The sequence below is a fragment of the Tenrec ecaudatus genome, chromosome 6 (assembly GCF_050624435.1).
Source record: "Tenrec ecaudatus isolate mTenEca1 chromosome 6, mTenEca1.hap1, whole genome shotgun sequence".
NCBI classification, from domain to species: Eukaryota; Metazoa; Chordata; class Mammalia; order Afrosoricida; family Tenrecidae; genus Tenrec; species Tenrec ecaudatus.
This window is the reverse complement of record NC_134535.1, coordinates 136,647,064-136,662,030: the sequence shown is the minus strand read 5'-3', so window position 1 is coordinate 136,662,030 and position 14,967 is coordinate 136,647,064. Positions and strand designations below refer to the sequence as shown.

Sequence of the window (14,967 nt, the reverse complement as noted above, 5' to 3'; positions counted from 1 at the left end):
CCAACATTCCACTCATGAGGAGGAGTCCAGGGTCCCAGCACGAGCTCCCAGATACAGTCTACCTGGTTCCCAGGGTTGGACCAATCCTCACCACTGGGATCCTGTTTGGCCTCACTTTTCACCGTTTTTCCACCTGCTATTTGCCAAGGGTTCTGCCTCCCTCCCTCCCTCGTTCTTGCTGCGTCCTCTTCTGTGGTGGGAAAGCAATAAAAGGCTGGATCATCTTCACGTGCTGGTGATCTGGTGCTTCACAGCAGATCTCCCAGAATGACCACAGTGTTCTCCTTGCATCTCCATTATTGCCCAACACGTTCACTTCCATGTGTTGCTACATAATACCCAGGCTTTCTTAATCATGCCGTGTTTTTATTTTTAAACTTCCTTGCCCCTTTATCTGAGCGTTCTCTGTTGCTGTTGATGCTTGTTTAGTTCAGTTTACATAAAAGCTCCAGCGGGTCAGTTTTGCTTTGTGTTATGTATGTGTTTTGGTGGTTCCTAAGGCTTAATAAACCAATACTAGGGAGTATCTTACAACATATAAAGAAAGATTAGCATTGAGGGTCTCAGAAACAGACCAAAACTCAACTTCAGAAAAGCTCCCTGCTTGAGCAAATCTCCCAGAATTTGGTGAATTCTTCTGTACTTGCTGAGGATTATTTGAAAACCAGCACATTGTTAGGCTCTCTCTTTTCTGGTGCTTTTGCGTAGTCAATAAAACACAAATAAGCATCTCTCTGCCATTTTATAGTTTCATCCACCATCTATCTCATGTCAGCAAGAATTCTCTTTGTATCATATCTGCTTCTGAATCCAGCTTGAATTTCTGGCAGCTCACCGTTGATGTCCTGTTGTAACCATTTTTGAAATATTTTCATCAAAATTTTACCGGCATGTGTTATCAGTGAAAATTTTATCATTTCCATTCTGTTGCATCACTTCATTTTTCTTTGGAATGGCCAGAAGTATGGATTTCTTCCAGTGGGTTGACCGGGCAGCTGTCTTCCAGATTTCTTGGTGAGTGAGTGTTTCCTGTATTTTGTCAGTTCCCAGAGCCTGGTGTTTCTCTAGTGCCTTTAATGCAGCTTGGGCTTCTTCCTTCAGTACTATTGGTTCTTGGTCCGATGCCACCTCTGGAAATGGTTGAATGTCAACCTATTCTTTTGATACCATAACTCTGTGTATTCTTTCCATCTTTATTTAAATGATTTTATTGGGGGCTCATACAACTCTTATCACAATCCATACATAAATCTATTGTTTCAAGCACATTTTTATGTTTGTTTCCTTCATCAATCTCAAAACATGTTCTTTCTACTTGAGCCTATGGTATCTGCTCCACATGTTTTCCCTCCCTCCCGCCACACCCTCCCTCATGAACACTTGATAATTTAGCACTGTCCAACATCTATCTGCCTTCACTGACTTTTCTCTTGTCCATCCTGCAGGGAGGGGTGTTATATGTAGATTCTTGTTACTGGTTCCCCCTTTTTACCCCATCTTCCTTCTACCCTCCTGGTTTTGCCACTCTCATCACTGGTCCTGAAGGGATTCCCTGTGTTTCCAGTTCCTGTCTGTATCAGTGTATATCCTGTGGGTCTAGCTGGATTTGTAAGGTAGAATTGGAATCATGATAGTGGGGGTGGGGGTTGGGGAGAGGAAGCATTTAAGAACTAGAGGAAAGTTGTATGTTTCATCGTTGACTGGCTCTTCTCCTCCCTGTGACCCTTCTGTAAGGCGTTCCCAATCTGTACTCCGCCTCATTCACAATGATTTGATTTTTTGTTCTTTGATACCTTAAACCTGATCACACAGGCTGCTGTGCTTTTTCCATGTGGGCTTTGTTGTTTCTGAGCTACAGGGCCACTTGTATACCTTCAAGACTTTATGACTTCAGATGCTATATCTTTTGATAGTCGAGCACTATCAGCTTTCTTCACCACATTTGCTTATGCACACATTTTTCTTCAGTGATCATGTCAGGAAGGTGAGCATCATGGAATGCCAATTTAACAGAACAAAATGTTCTTGCATTGAAGGAGTACTTGAGTGGAAGCCCAATGTCCATTTGCTAACTTAATACTAAACCTATAATATGTGCACATAGATCTATTTTCCCATTGTCATATATAAATATATTTACATATGTCCATGCCTGTATTTAGACCTCTGTAAGTGCCCTTTGCCTCCTGGACACCCCCTTACTGAAGGGTTGTGGAAAGTAGATGAGCCAGTCTGGGTTCAGGGTAGCAACGATGAAACATATAACTTTCCTCTAGTTCTTAATGCTTCCTTCCCACAATATCATAATCCCAATCCCACCTTACAAAGCTGGCTAGACCAGAGGATGTACATTGGTACAGATAGAAACTGGAAACACAGGGAATCAAGGGTAGATGACCCCTTCAGGACCAATGGTGAGAGTGGCGATGCCTGGAGGGTAGAAGGAATGTGGGGTGGAAAGGGGGAACCGACTACAAGAATCTACGAATAGCCTCCTCCCTTGGGGATGGACAGCAGAGAAGTGGGCAGGGGGAGATGTCAGACAGTGTAACATATGACATAATAATTTATGAATTATGAAGGATTCATGAGGGAGGGGAAGGAGGCAGGAGGGGCACAAAAGGAGGAGCCAATATTAAGGACTGAAGTAGAAGGCAAATTTTTTGAGAATGATGATGGCAACAAATGTACATATGTGCTTGACACAATGGATGGATGTATAGATTGTGATAAGAATTGTATGAGCTCCCAGTAAAATGATTAAAAAAAAGATTAAGTGACTGGTCACTACACATACACTGGGAATAGGATAAAATTTTCAATAACATTCATTCACAAAGCCAGGACTATACCTTCCAGATTAACATATGTGACAAAAAAGCAAAGAGAGAATACAAACAGTAACTATATGATAGTCCTGGGACACCATTCACAGGGTATTCCCAAAGCAAGAGATCCAGACTGAAATCCAACAAACTCAAATTCCAGAGTATTAAGATAGCAGTCATCTGCATCTTTGGACACTAGAGCACTTTGCCCTAAGTCCAAGGGAGTATGTTTTAAAGCACTTTCTTAAACCTGTTTCAGGCGAATCTAAGGTAAATCCCACTGATTTGGAAAGCCACTAAGGAGCTAATAAGGTCTAGGGGGCTTTATCTTATCAGCTCCTTAGTGACTTTCCAAATCGGATCCTTCTGATGTGGCCCATGGAGGATGTTGTGAGCCTGGAAAGAACAGAGTCTAAAATCCTAGATGACTACAGCATCCAGTCTGGATCACCAAGGACTGGATAGAAACCAGGTCAAAAGTGTCCAGTTAGGAATGTAATACCAGGCGTATTCTCTCCTTGGGTTCTATAAGTACCGTTAAGCATGTTTCCCCCCAGATGGCATCTTGCTCTACCCAGTTTATCCATCAACGAAAGTGTAATTGCCTTTTCCAAGACAGACCCGTCTCCCCCTCATGTCTTGACTTGAGTTTCCAGGATGGTTTGCTAATCACTCTCGTAGGAGTATCTATTGAATTTGGGTGACCGTAGGACAATGTTGTATGGCAGCAACTGATTGGTCGTCTCCCTCCTTCCTCCCTTCCCATCTTGAGAAATTGATCCCAGTGGAGGGGACGTGTCTTCCGTTGAAGTGGTTTGTAAGATGCAAATGTAAAGAGGGCAATATATAGTGCACGGGTACTATACTGGCTCACTACCTTGTTTGGGAGGCCAGATTTCATGACAAAAAGATGATTACATGACCCAAGAGCAGAATTCTGCCTTTATCTTGGTGTTTATCCTTATAGTAGTGTGCCAGTCTTTTTGTGATTGACTAACTTTACGAAGCATAATCATTTCCAGGCCCATCTATGTAATGGGGTGTTTCATGGTTTCATCACTGTTTTTCAGGGGCACATAATTTCAATGTGTACCAGAGTTTCTTCCTCCATTCTTTTACTGATGGGCATTTGGGCTCTTTCCAGCCTCTTGCTATTGTGAACAGTGCTACGGTGAATGTAGGAGAACACATGTCTGGGGTCTGTCTCTTACTTCTTTGGGGTATATGACAAGCAGAGGTGTTGCTGGGTCTAATGCTACTTGCTTCAGGTAGTCTCATAGCGTTCCCCACTGGTTGTAAATGTTTACAAGACTACCAGCCATGTATAAGAGTTCCAAATGCTCCACGCCCTCTCTAGCATTTGTCATTCTCTGTTGTGTGTTTCAATTGCTATTGTGAGGAGTGTACGGTAATAACTCATTGTTGTTTTGATTTGCATTTCCTGGGTGGCTAGGAAATGGTGAGCATATCTTCATGTATGTGTTAGTCATTCACAAGCCAGCTTTGGTGAATGTCTATTTTATGTCCTTTGCCCACCTTTCAATTGGACTAATTTTTTTCTTAGAAAAATTCCATAGATTTTGGTAACAAGTCTCTCGTTAGTTGTGTCATTGTTACCCCACCACCCCAATCTGTGAGTTCTCATTTTACTATTTTGATGAAATTTTTTGAGGTGCATAAGTGTTTTATTTTAGTAGGTCCCAGGCATCTGTGTTGTCTTTTGCTCTGTGTGCTTCCTTTATTAGATTTGCTAGTCCATGTATGCCCTGCAATAGACCCCTTAAGTTTCTAATTGATGATCCTGATAGTTCTGGGGTTTACATTTAGGTCTGTAATCCAGTTTAAGTTTGTTTTTGTACATGGAGTGAGGTATGGGTCCTGTTTCATTCTTCTGCAGATGGAGATCCAAGTTTTCACCCACTTTCCTGTTGCCCATCCTCCAGGGAGGAGGTTATATGTAGATCACTGAGGGGTCTACGGGGCCATCCCCAATCAAAGCCAAACTGACAACCCCGCCTCCATTTCCCCTAGAAGTATGCGCTACAGAGGACAACACTTAGCCTACAGGTTGGGGAGAGGGGCTGGCCCGCCATGCCCATATGGAAGTGTAAACCCAAAGGAAAAAGGGAGTGAGGGTTTAGACTGGATACTGGCACACCAAGTCCTGAGGAGGACGGCCCTGCATGCTGCTGCTAAGGCACAGAGAGGACTGTAGGGCTGACAACAGCTTGAGACATGGTGTCCCCTCACTGGAACATATTGTGAATGAGGACAATACTCGGGACACCCAGCAGGGAGTGAGTCGGGCCTGACCATCCCCACAATGGGATGAACCAGGAAGGAAACAGAACAGATCAGCAATGGGAGCATTGCCAAGCCACGAAGCCCTTGAAGTGTCCCCACAATAGATTTCAGGCTAGGAGGGGCAGTTCTCAGAACCCCTCTAGACTGGTGGGGAGATAATCATAAAGGTCAGCAGACAGATTTGGAATTTTGTATGTGTTTTCAGGGGGGTTTTCTAGGTTTCCCCCCTTTTTTTGTTTTCCCTTTTTATTCAGTCTTTTGTTTTCTTTTTGCTTTGTCTCTTTTATTGCTTTGCCTACCAATATAAGATAGGTTTGGGAAGAAAGCCCAAGGAGAAAGTAAAGGGACCGGCATTTCTGGAGGCACTTGGGAGAGGAGACAGTGGGAGGAAAGGAGTGGTGAGCAAACGATGCCATAGACAGGAAACAACTAGGGAATTAAAAGGAACAACAAGGAGGACATAGAGATCCTGGTGGTGGTGGTGGAGCAACGGCAATCTAGCTGAGAGAAGAAGGGCACGCATGATGTTGGGAAAGGAGGAAGGTAAAAAGAAAACAGGAACGATCTAGGAAGCAAATCTAAGGATACAGGAATAAACATAGGTGTGCACTTATGAAAATATATTAATAAAAATCGAGGTATTGGCCTATGTACATATATTTACATAGCGATAAATTAAGGAAGTGGATGGACTTTGGGCCTCTGCTTAAGCCCTCCCTCAACACAAGAACACTTTGTTCTAACAACCCAGCATTCAGTGATGCTCACCCTCCCAGCATAATAGCTGAAGGCAAAATGAATGCATAAGCAAATGAGGTAAAGAAAGCTGATGATGCCCAGCTATAAAAAGATAAAACATCTGGGTTCTTAAAAAACTGATGGTAAACTTGCAGCCATCTAGCAAAGAAGCAACAAATCCCATATGAAAGGGCCCTAGCCTGTAAGATCATGAGGTGTTGACAGAATCAGGTAGGCACCAGAAGACTGCAAACAAACAAAAACCCCCATATTGTTTAGGATAAAGGGGTTGGAGCAGAGCCCCAAAACCCATCTGTAGACGGGAGGACATACCCTCACAGAAGGGTCACAACAAAAGGATGAGGCAACCAGAGCACAGTATAACACTAATGAAATGTACAACATACCTCTGTATCTTTAAGGCTTCCTCACCCCCCTCTATCATGATCCCAGTTCTGCCAATCAGTTGTGCGTAGGCAAGAGCATGTATACAGGTACAGATAAAGGATCATGACACACAGAATCAAGGTCAGACCAACCTCTCAGGAACAGAAACCGAAGGGTACCAGGAGGGTAGATGGAAGGTAGGGGTAGAAAGGGGAAACGGATCACAATGATTGCTGTATAATACTGCTCCCCAGGGGGGTAAACAACATAAATGTGGTGAAGGGACACAGCACTCAGTATAAGATAGGAAATCAAGGGGTCACGAGAGTGGGAGTGTAGGAAAAGAGAAGAATTGAACCAAGAGTTCAAAAAGAAAGTAACTGTTTAGAAAATGATGGCAACAAATGATAGTGGTATAAATGAGCTTGATACAATTGATGTCATGGACTGTTAGAAGAGCTGTGAGGTAGTTAGTTTGCTGTGACAAGCTGGCCGATAAACACATGTGGGGCGAATTGAAAGGGAGAGGGATAAGTGGTTCAGGGATCCACGCCTTTCTAATGCTGGGGTGCCTTGCTTTATGATGGTCAGATCCGGATGCAGCTCCCTTAGCCAGTTCCCTGCTTTAGCTCCCAAGAATAATTTCCTGAAAGACATCCCTGAGGAGAAGCCACATGGACCTAGTAGACACGATGCCGGTGCAGAGATGCTTACACATTCACTGAATCGGCTTTCCTCCTCCAGTCAACATCATGGTGTCTGGTTTGTGAGATGGAGGAGGACTTTGTGGTTTGATACTGGATAAAGGGGTTGAGGGATTAATTTTGGACTTGTGGGTTTTGGCAGGACAGGTTTGGGATTTTTGCTTGATGCACACTATATATAAACTATATAAAGCACTTTATATAAACTATATAAAACTCTCCCTTAGACATGAGTTTCACTGTAGTTCTTTCCCTAAAGTACCCTGACTAACACATTGTGGTACCTTAGCAGTGGTGTACTGGAGAAACTAGCCATAAGATGGAGAGTAGATGTTTGTCTGACCTCTCCCTCATGGTAGTTTTCCTTCTCTGTCTAGCCAGTGGTCAGACAAAGCCACCCTATATTCAATAGATTACTGGGGAAACTATGGGAAGTATGAGAGCAGAAAGTTTGTAAGCCCACTTGCTTTGAGCCAACAAAATTTGATCTTTACATGGGCTTAGGAAACACCTTAGAAGACAGCTATGCAGAGAATTGATTTATATGCGAAACAGTGCTTTCCTGTACTCAGGAACCACAAGTCTTTGCCAACACTAAAAAAATCTGGGAGTACAAAGAAAATACCTCCCAGGGAATGGGTGTAAAAGGGAGCTTATGAGCAGGCTGACGGTTTGCAAGGTGACCACGTGAATCTACTTGCTCAGTAGAAGTTGGAGAAATGTAGTAATAAAAACACTAATTGAGTTTGGCCTCTGACACTTGTGTATTTGGTTTACAGGAGAAATGGAGAATATGAGAGTGAATCAACAAAAATTCATGATCTAGCATGAGTAACCCAAGCTTCTTGAATATTGGAGAGAGCTCATGGTCTACAAGCAAGGTGATCGGTGGACACCGTAGAGCTGAGGAAGGCATGGGTTGACCAGAACCCTAACAGATGGCGGATTTTCGAGGCTGTGAACTGGTGTGGATCATGGCTGACTTTATGAATGGCTTCTTCGGTTTTGACTTTGTTGATGGACGCAAAATTCAATAGGTTCCTATTGGAATGAAGATTTATTCAGGTCGAAAATGATTTTTTCCTCTGAGAAAAGGTTTGATCTAAGAGGGCCGTAGATTAAGCAAACAGCGAAAATATGAGGTACAAGTGCACGGAGTAGATGGCTTAAAAACATTCCAGAGGGAGGAACATAATCAGAGGCTTATAGAATTAAGTTATTGGTGTCACGTAATTTCAATTCTGAATGGGTGCCAGGATGGCAAGTTTGGATATAGTTCGTGGATTGTGCCAACCTGGGCGATACACACGTGCGGTTAAATGAAGGGCGGAGGGATCAATGGCTCCTTGAGCATTGCCATTCTAGTTGGGTCTCTTCATTTCTGAATGTGGGAGCAGGGTGCAGCTGCCTCAGCTTCTTACCTGCTTTAGCTGTCAAGGCTCCTTTCCGGCAAGACGTCCCTGAGCCGAAGACACATGGACCTACCCAGAGGAAGCCCGGGCTGTTGGAGTAGCCGTGCAGATATGCTGACATATCCAATGCCCACGCTGCTCTGCTTACACATTCAATGCCTCAGCTCTCCTCCCTCAGCCAGCAACATATCGTCTGTTTTGAAAGATGGAGGAGGACATTGCAATTGGTGTTGGACATGTGGGTTAATGGGTTATTGTCGGACTTGTGGGTTTGGACCACACTGCTTTCGGATGTCTGCTTGATGAACACTTAACCTTGATATATGAGTCTCACTTAGACATGAGTTTCTGTGCCCCTGTTTCTCTACGAGAGCCAGAGTCACAAATAGGATACCTAGCAGTGCGGCAATGGAAAAACTCATCTTAAGATGGAGAGTAGCTATTTGTTTGACCTTGCCCTCATGGTAATTCTTCTTCTTTGTCTATGTAGAGGTCAGACAAAGCTACCCTTTAGTCGGTTGTTTTCTGGGGAAAATATGGGAAGTAGGAAAAATGAAAGTTTGTAAGCCCACATGCATAGAGCCACCAAAATTGGGTGATCTTTAGCTGGGTTAAGCTACCTCTGGGAAGACTGCTGTGCAGTGAATTAGATGCCCACCAGTGCTTTCGTGTACTCAGGAACCATAAGCCTTTGCCAGAAGTTAAAATGAAATCTGAGGGTAGGGAGAAAACATCTCCCTGGACTGTGTGTTAAAGAGAGCCTGTGAGCAGGCGGAATTGCTAGCTGGGTGACCATATGGATCTTCATATGGAGTGGAGGTCGGAGAACTGCAGCAATAAAAGGACTGCTTGTGTATGGGCCCAGATACCTGTGGATTTGGTTTACCTGAAAAGGAGAAAAAGAGGGTGATTTGACTAAAGTTCACCACGTCGCATCAGGAGCCCAGGCTTGTTGAACATTAGCGAGAGCCCATGGTCTACAAGCAAGGAGACCGGTGGACACCCCGTGGAGGCTGAGTGAGGTAGCTGGCACGGGTCGACCAGAAGCCCACTATAGGGCGATTTTGGAGACAGTGAACTGGTGCCTAAGAGTGCTGACTTTATGCACGGCCTGTCCGGCTTTGATTTTGCCGATGGACACAGACTTTGAAAGGTTCCTATTGGAATGAAGATTTCTTCATAGCGAGCAATGATTGTTTCCTCTGAGCACTGGTTTTATATTAGTGGGCCATAGATAAAGTGGATAGCTAAAATTTGGCGTATAAAGACACAGAGTAGTTGGCTTACAAACTTTCCGAGTGGGGGAACATTCCATAAGTTTTAGAATTAAGGTCTGATGTAACTTAATTCCATGTTGGGTTTAAAGAATTTGAAACGGGTGCCTGGTTCGCAAATGTGAATTTAGTTCGTGGATTGTGCCAACCTGGGCGATACACACGTGCGGTTAAATGAAGGGCGGAGTGATCAATGGCTCCTTGATCATTGCCATTCTAGTTGGGTCTCTTCATTTCTGAATGTGGGAGCAGGGTGCAGCTGACTCAGCTTGTTCCCTGCTTTAGCTGTCAAGGCTCCTTTCTGGCAAGACGTCCCAGAGCCGAAGACACATGGACCTACCAAGAGGAAACCCGGGCTGCTGGAGTAGCCATGCAGAGATATGCTGACATATCCACTGCCTAGGCTGCTCTGCTTACACATTCACTGCCTGGGCTCTCCTCCTTCAGCCAGCAACATGTCCAATGTTTTGAAAGATGGAGGAGGACATTGCAATTGGTGTTGGACATGTGGGTTAATGGGTTATTGTCGGACTTGTGGGTTTGGACCACACTGCTTTCGGATGTCTGCTTGATGAACACTTAACCTTGATATATGAGTCTCACTTAGACATCAGTTTCTGTGCCCCTGTTTCTCTACGAGAGCCAGAGTCACAAATAGTATACCTAGCAGTGGGGCAATGGAAAAACTCATCTTAAGATGGAGAGTAGCTATTTGTTTGACCTTGCCTCATGGTAATTCTACTTCCTTGTCTATCCAGAAGTCAGACAAAGCTACCCTGTACTCGGTTGTTTTCTGGGGAAACTATGGAAAGGTGGAATAATGAAAGTTTGTAAGCCCACTTGCTTTGAACCACTAAAATGGGGTTATCTTTAGCTGGGTTTAGACCACCTCTGGGTAGACAGCTATGCAGTGAAATAGATGCCCACCAGTGTTTTCTTGAACTCAGGAACCATAAGCCTTTGCCAGAAGTTAAAAAAACATCTGGGAGTAGAGAGAAAACATCTCGCAGGGACTGTGTGTTAAAGAGAGACTGTGAGCAGGCTGAATTGCTTTCTGGGTGACCTCGGGGATCTACATATGGAGTGGAGGTCGGAGAAATGCAGCAATAAAAGGACTGCTTGCGTATGGGCACGGATACCTGTGGATTTGGTTTACCTGAAAAGGAGAACACGAGGGTGACTCGAGTAAAGTTCACCATGTGCATCAGGACCCCAGGCTTGTTGAATAGAGCGAGAGCCCATGGTCTACAAGCAAGGTGACCGGTGGATACCCCATGAAGGCTGAGCGAGGTCCCCGGTACGGGTCGACAAGAAGCACACCAGAGGACGATATTGGAGACTGTGAACTGGTGCCTAAGAGTGCTGACTTTATGCACGGCGTGTCCGGCTTTGATTTTGCCGATGGACACAGACTTTGAATGGTTCCTATTGGAATGAAGATTTCTTCATGGCGAGCAATGAAATTTCCTCTGAGCACTTGTTTTATATTTTGGGCCATAGATAAAGTGAATAGCTAAAATTTGGCGTATGATGGCACAGAGTAGTTGGCTTACAATCTTTCTGAGTGGGGAAACATTCCATAAGTTTTAGAATTAAGGTCCTGGTGTTACTTAATTCCATGTTGTGGTTAAAGAATTTTGAACGGGTGTCAGGTTCGCAAATGTGGATTTAGTTCGTGGATTGTGCCCACCTGGGCGATACACACGTGCGGTTAAATCAAGGGGGGAGGGATCAATGGCTCCTTGAGCATTGCCATTCTTGTTGGGTCTCTTCATTTCTGAACATGGGAGCAGGGTGCAGCTGCCTCACCTTGTTCCCTGCTTTAGCTGACAAGGCTCCTTTCCGGCATGACGTCCCTGAGCCGAAGACACATGGACCTACTCAGAGGAAGCCCGGGCTGTTGGAGTAGCCGTGTAGAGATATGCTGACATATCCACTGCCCACGCTCTTCTGCTTACACATTCACTGCCTCGTCTCTCCTCCTTCAGCCAGCAACATGTCATCTGTTTTGAAAGATGGAGGAGGACACTGCAATTGTTGTTAGACATGTGGGTTAATGGGTTAATGTCGGACTTGGGGGTTTGGACCACACTGCTTTCGGATGTCTGCTTGATGAACACTTAACCTTGATATATGAGTCTCACTTAGACATGAGTTTCTGTGCCCCTGTTTCTCTACGAGAGCCAGAGTCACAAATAGGATACCTAGCAGTGGGGCAATGGAAAAACTCATCTTCAGATGGAGAGTAACTATATGTTTGACCTTGCCCTCATGGTAATTCTTCTTCCTTGTCGATCCAGAGGTCAGACAAAGCCACCCTGTACTCGGTTGTTTTCTGGGGAAACTAGGGTAAGGGGGAAAAATGAAAGTTTGTAAGCCCATTTGCTTGAGCCACCAAAATGGGGTGATCTTTAGCTGGGTTTTGACCACCTCTGGGAAGACAGGTATGCAGTGAAATAGATGCCCACCAGTTCTTTGGTGTACTCAGGAATCATAAGACTTGGCCAGAAGTAAAAAAAAAAATCTGGGAGTAGGGAGAAAACATCTCCCTGGGAGTGTGTGTTAAAGAGAGCCTGTGAGCAGGCTGAATTGCTTGCTGGGTGTCCACGTGGATCTACATATGGTGTGGAAGTCGGAGAAATGCAGCAGTAACAGGATTGCTTGCGTATGGGCACGGATACCTGTGGATTTGTTTACCTGTAAAGGGGAACACAAGGGTGACTCGAGGAATGTTCACCACGTCGCATCAGGAGCCCAACTTGTTGAATAGTGGTGAGAGGCCATGGTCTACAAGCAAGGTGACCGGTGGACACCCCGTGGAGGCTGAGTGAGGTAGCCGGCACCGGTCGTCCAGAAGCCCACCAGAGGGCGATATTGGAGACTGTGAACTGGTGCCTAAGAGGGCTGACTTTATGCACGGCCTGTCCGGCTTTGATTTTGCCGATGGACACAGACTGTGAAAGGTTCCTATTAGAATCAAGATTTCTTCATGGCGAGCAATGATTGTTTCCTCTGAGCACTGGTTTTATATTAGTGGGCCATACATAAAGTGAATAGCTAAAATTAGGGGTATAAAGGCACAGAGCAGTTGGCTTACAAACTTTCTGAGTGGGGGAACATTCCATAAGGCTTTGAATTAAGGTCCTGATGTTACTTAATTCCATGTTGGGGTTAAAGAATTTTGAACGGGTGCCAGGTTCACAAATGTGGATTTAGTTCGTGGATTGTGCCAACCTGGGTGATACACACGTGCAGTTAAATGAAGGGCGGAGAGATCAATGGCTCCTTGAGCATTGCCATTCTAGTTGGGTCTCTTTATTTCTGAACGTGGGAGCAGCGTGCAGCTGCCTCAGCTTGTTCCCTGCTTTAGCTGTCAAGGCTCCTTTCCGGCAAGACGTCCCTGAGCCGAAGACACATGTACTTACCCAATGGAAGCCCGGGTTGTTGGAGTAGCCGTGCAGAGATATGCTGATATATCCACAGACCACGCGGCTCTGCTTACACATTCACTGTCTCGGCCCCCCTCCTTCACCCTGCAACATGTCGTCTGTTTTGAAAGATGGAGGAGGACATTGCAATTGGTTTCGACATGTGGGTTAATGGGTTAATGTCGGACTTGTGGGTTTGGACCACACTGCTTTCAGATGTCTGCTTGATGAACACTTAACCTTTATATATGAGTCTCACTTAGACATGAGTTTCTGTGCCCCTGTTTCTCTACGAGAGCCAGAGTCACAAATAGGATACCTAGCAGTGGGACAATGGAAAAACTCATCTTAAGATGGAGAGTAGCTATTTGTTTGACTTTGCCCTCATGGTAATTCTTCTTCCTTGTCTATCCAGAGGTCAGACAAAGCCACCCTTTACTCGGTTGTTTTCTGGGGAAAATATGGGAAGTGGGAAAAATGAAAGTTTGTAAGCCCACATGCTTACAGCCACCAAAATTGGGTGATCTTTAGCTGGGTTAAGCTACCTCTGGGAAGACTGCTGTGCAGTGAATTAGATGTCCACCAGTGCTTTCGTGTACTCAGGAACCATAAGCCTTTGCCAGAAGTTAAAATAAAATCTGAGAGTAGGGAGAAAACATCTCCCTGGACTGTGTGTTAAAGAGAGCCTGTGGCAGGCTGAATTGCTTGCTGGGTGACCACATGGATCTTCATATGGAGTGGAGGTCAAAGAACTGCAGCAATAAAAGGATTGCTAGTGTATGGGCCCAGATACCTGTGGATTTGGTTTACCTGAAAAGGAGAAAAAGAGGGTGATTTGACTAAAGTTCACCACGTCGCATCAGGAGCCCAGGTTTGTTGAACATTAGCGAGAGCCCATGGTCTACAAGCAAGGAGACCGGTGGACACCCCGTGGAGGCTGAGTGAGGTAGTTGGCACGGGTCAACCAGAAGCCCACCATAGGGCGATATTGGAGACTGAACTGGTGCCTAAGAGTGCTGACTTTATGCACGGCCTGTCCGGCTTTGATTTTGCCGATTGACACAGACTTTGAAAGGTTCCTATTGGAATGAAGATTTCTTCATAGCGAGCAATGATTGTTTCCTCTGAGCACTGGTTTTATATTAGTGGGCCATAGATAAAGTGGATAGCTAAAATTTGGCGTTTAAAGGCACAGAGTAGTTGGCTTACAAACATTCCGAGTGGGGGAACATTCCATAAGTTTTAGAATTAAGGTCTGATGTAACTTAATTCCATGTTGGGGTTAAAGAATTTTGGACGAGTTCCTGGTTCACAAATGTGGATTTAGTTCGTGGATTTGCCAACCTGGGCGATACACACGTGCGGTTAAATGAAGGGCGGAGAGATCAATGGCTCCTTGATCATTACCATTCTAGTTGGGTCTCTTTATTTCTGAATGTGGGAGCAGGGTGCAGCTGACTCAGCTTGTTCCCTGCTTTAGCTGTCAAGGCTCCTTTCTGGCAAGACGTCCCTGAGCCGAAGACACATGGACCTACCAAGAGGAAACCCGGGCTGCTGGAGTAGCCATGCAGAGATTTGCTGACATATCCACTGCCCATGCTGCTCTGCTTACACATTCACTGCCTAGGCTCTCCTCCTTCAGCCAGCAACATGTCGAATGTTTTGAAAGATGGAGGAGGACATTGCAATTGGTGTTGGGCATGTGGGTTAATGGGTTATTGTCGGAATTGTGGGTTTGGACCACACTGCTTTCAGATGTCTGCTTGATGAACACTTAACCTTGATATATGAGTCTCACTGAGACATGAGTTTCTGTGTCCCTGTTTTTCTACGAGAGCCAGAGTCACAAATAGTATACCTAGCAGTGGGGCAATGGAAAAACTCATCTTAAG

The 14,967-nt window shown here is 44.9% G+C and overlaps 1 long non-coding RNA gene across 1 annotated transcript in view; it reads left to right on the top strand.

Annotated features, from left to right (window-relative positions):
* LOC142451275 (uncharacterized) overlaps positions 1–8,280 on the top strand; it is an 88,897-nt gene extending 80,617 nt beyond the window's left edge. The window contains exon 4 of the long non-coding RNA XR_012784978.1: positions 7,741–8,280. This is a non-coding gene — a long non-coding RNA (uncharacterized LOC142451275). The remainder of the gene's footprint in view (positions 1–7,740) is intronic.
* Positions 8,281–14,967: the final 6,687 nt, after the last annotated feature.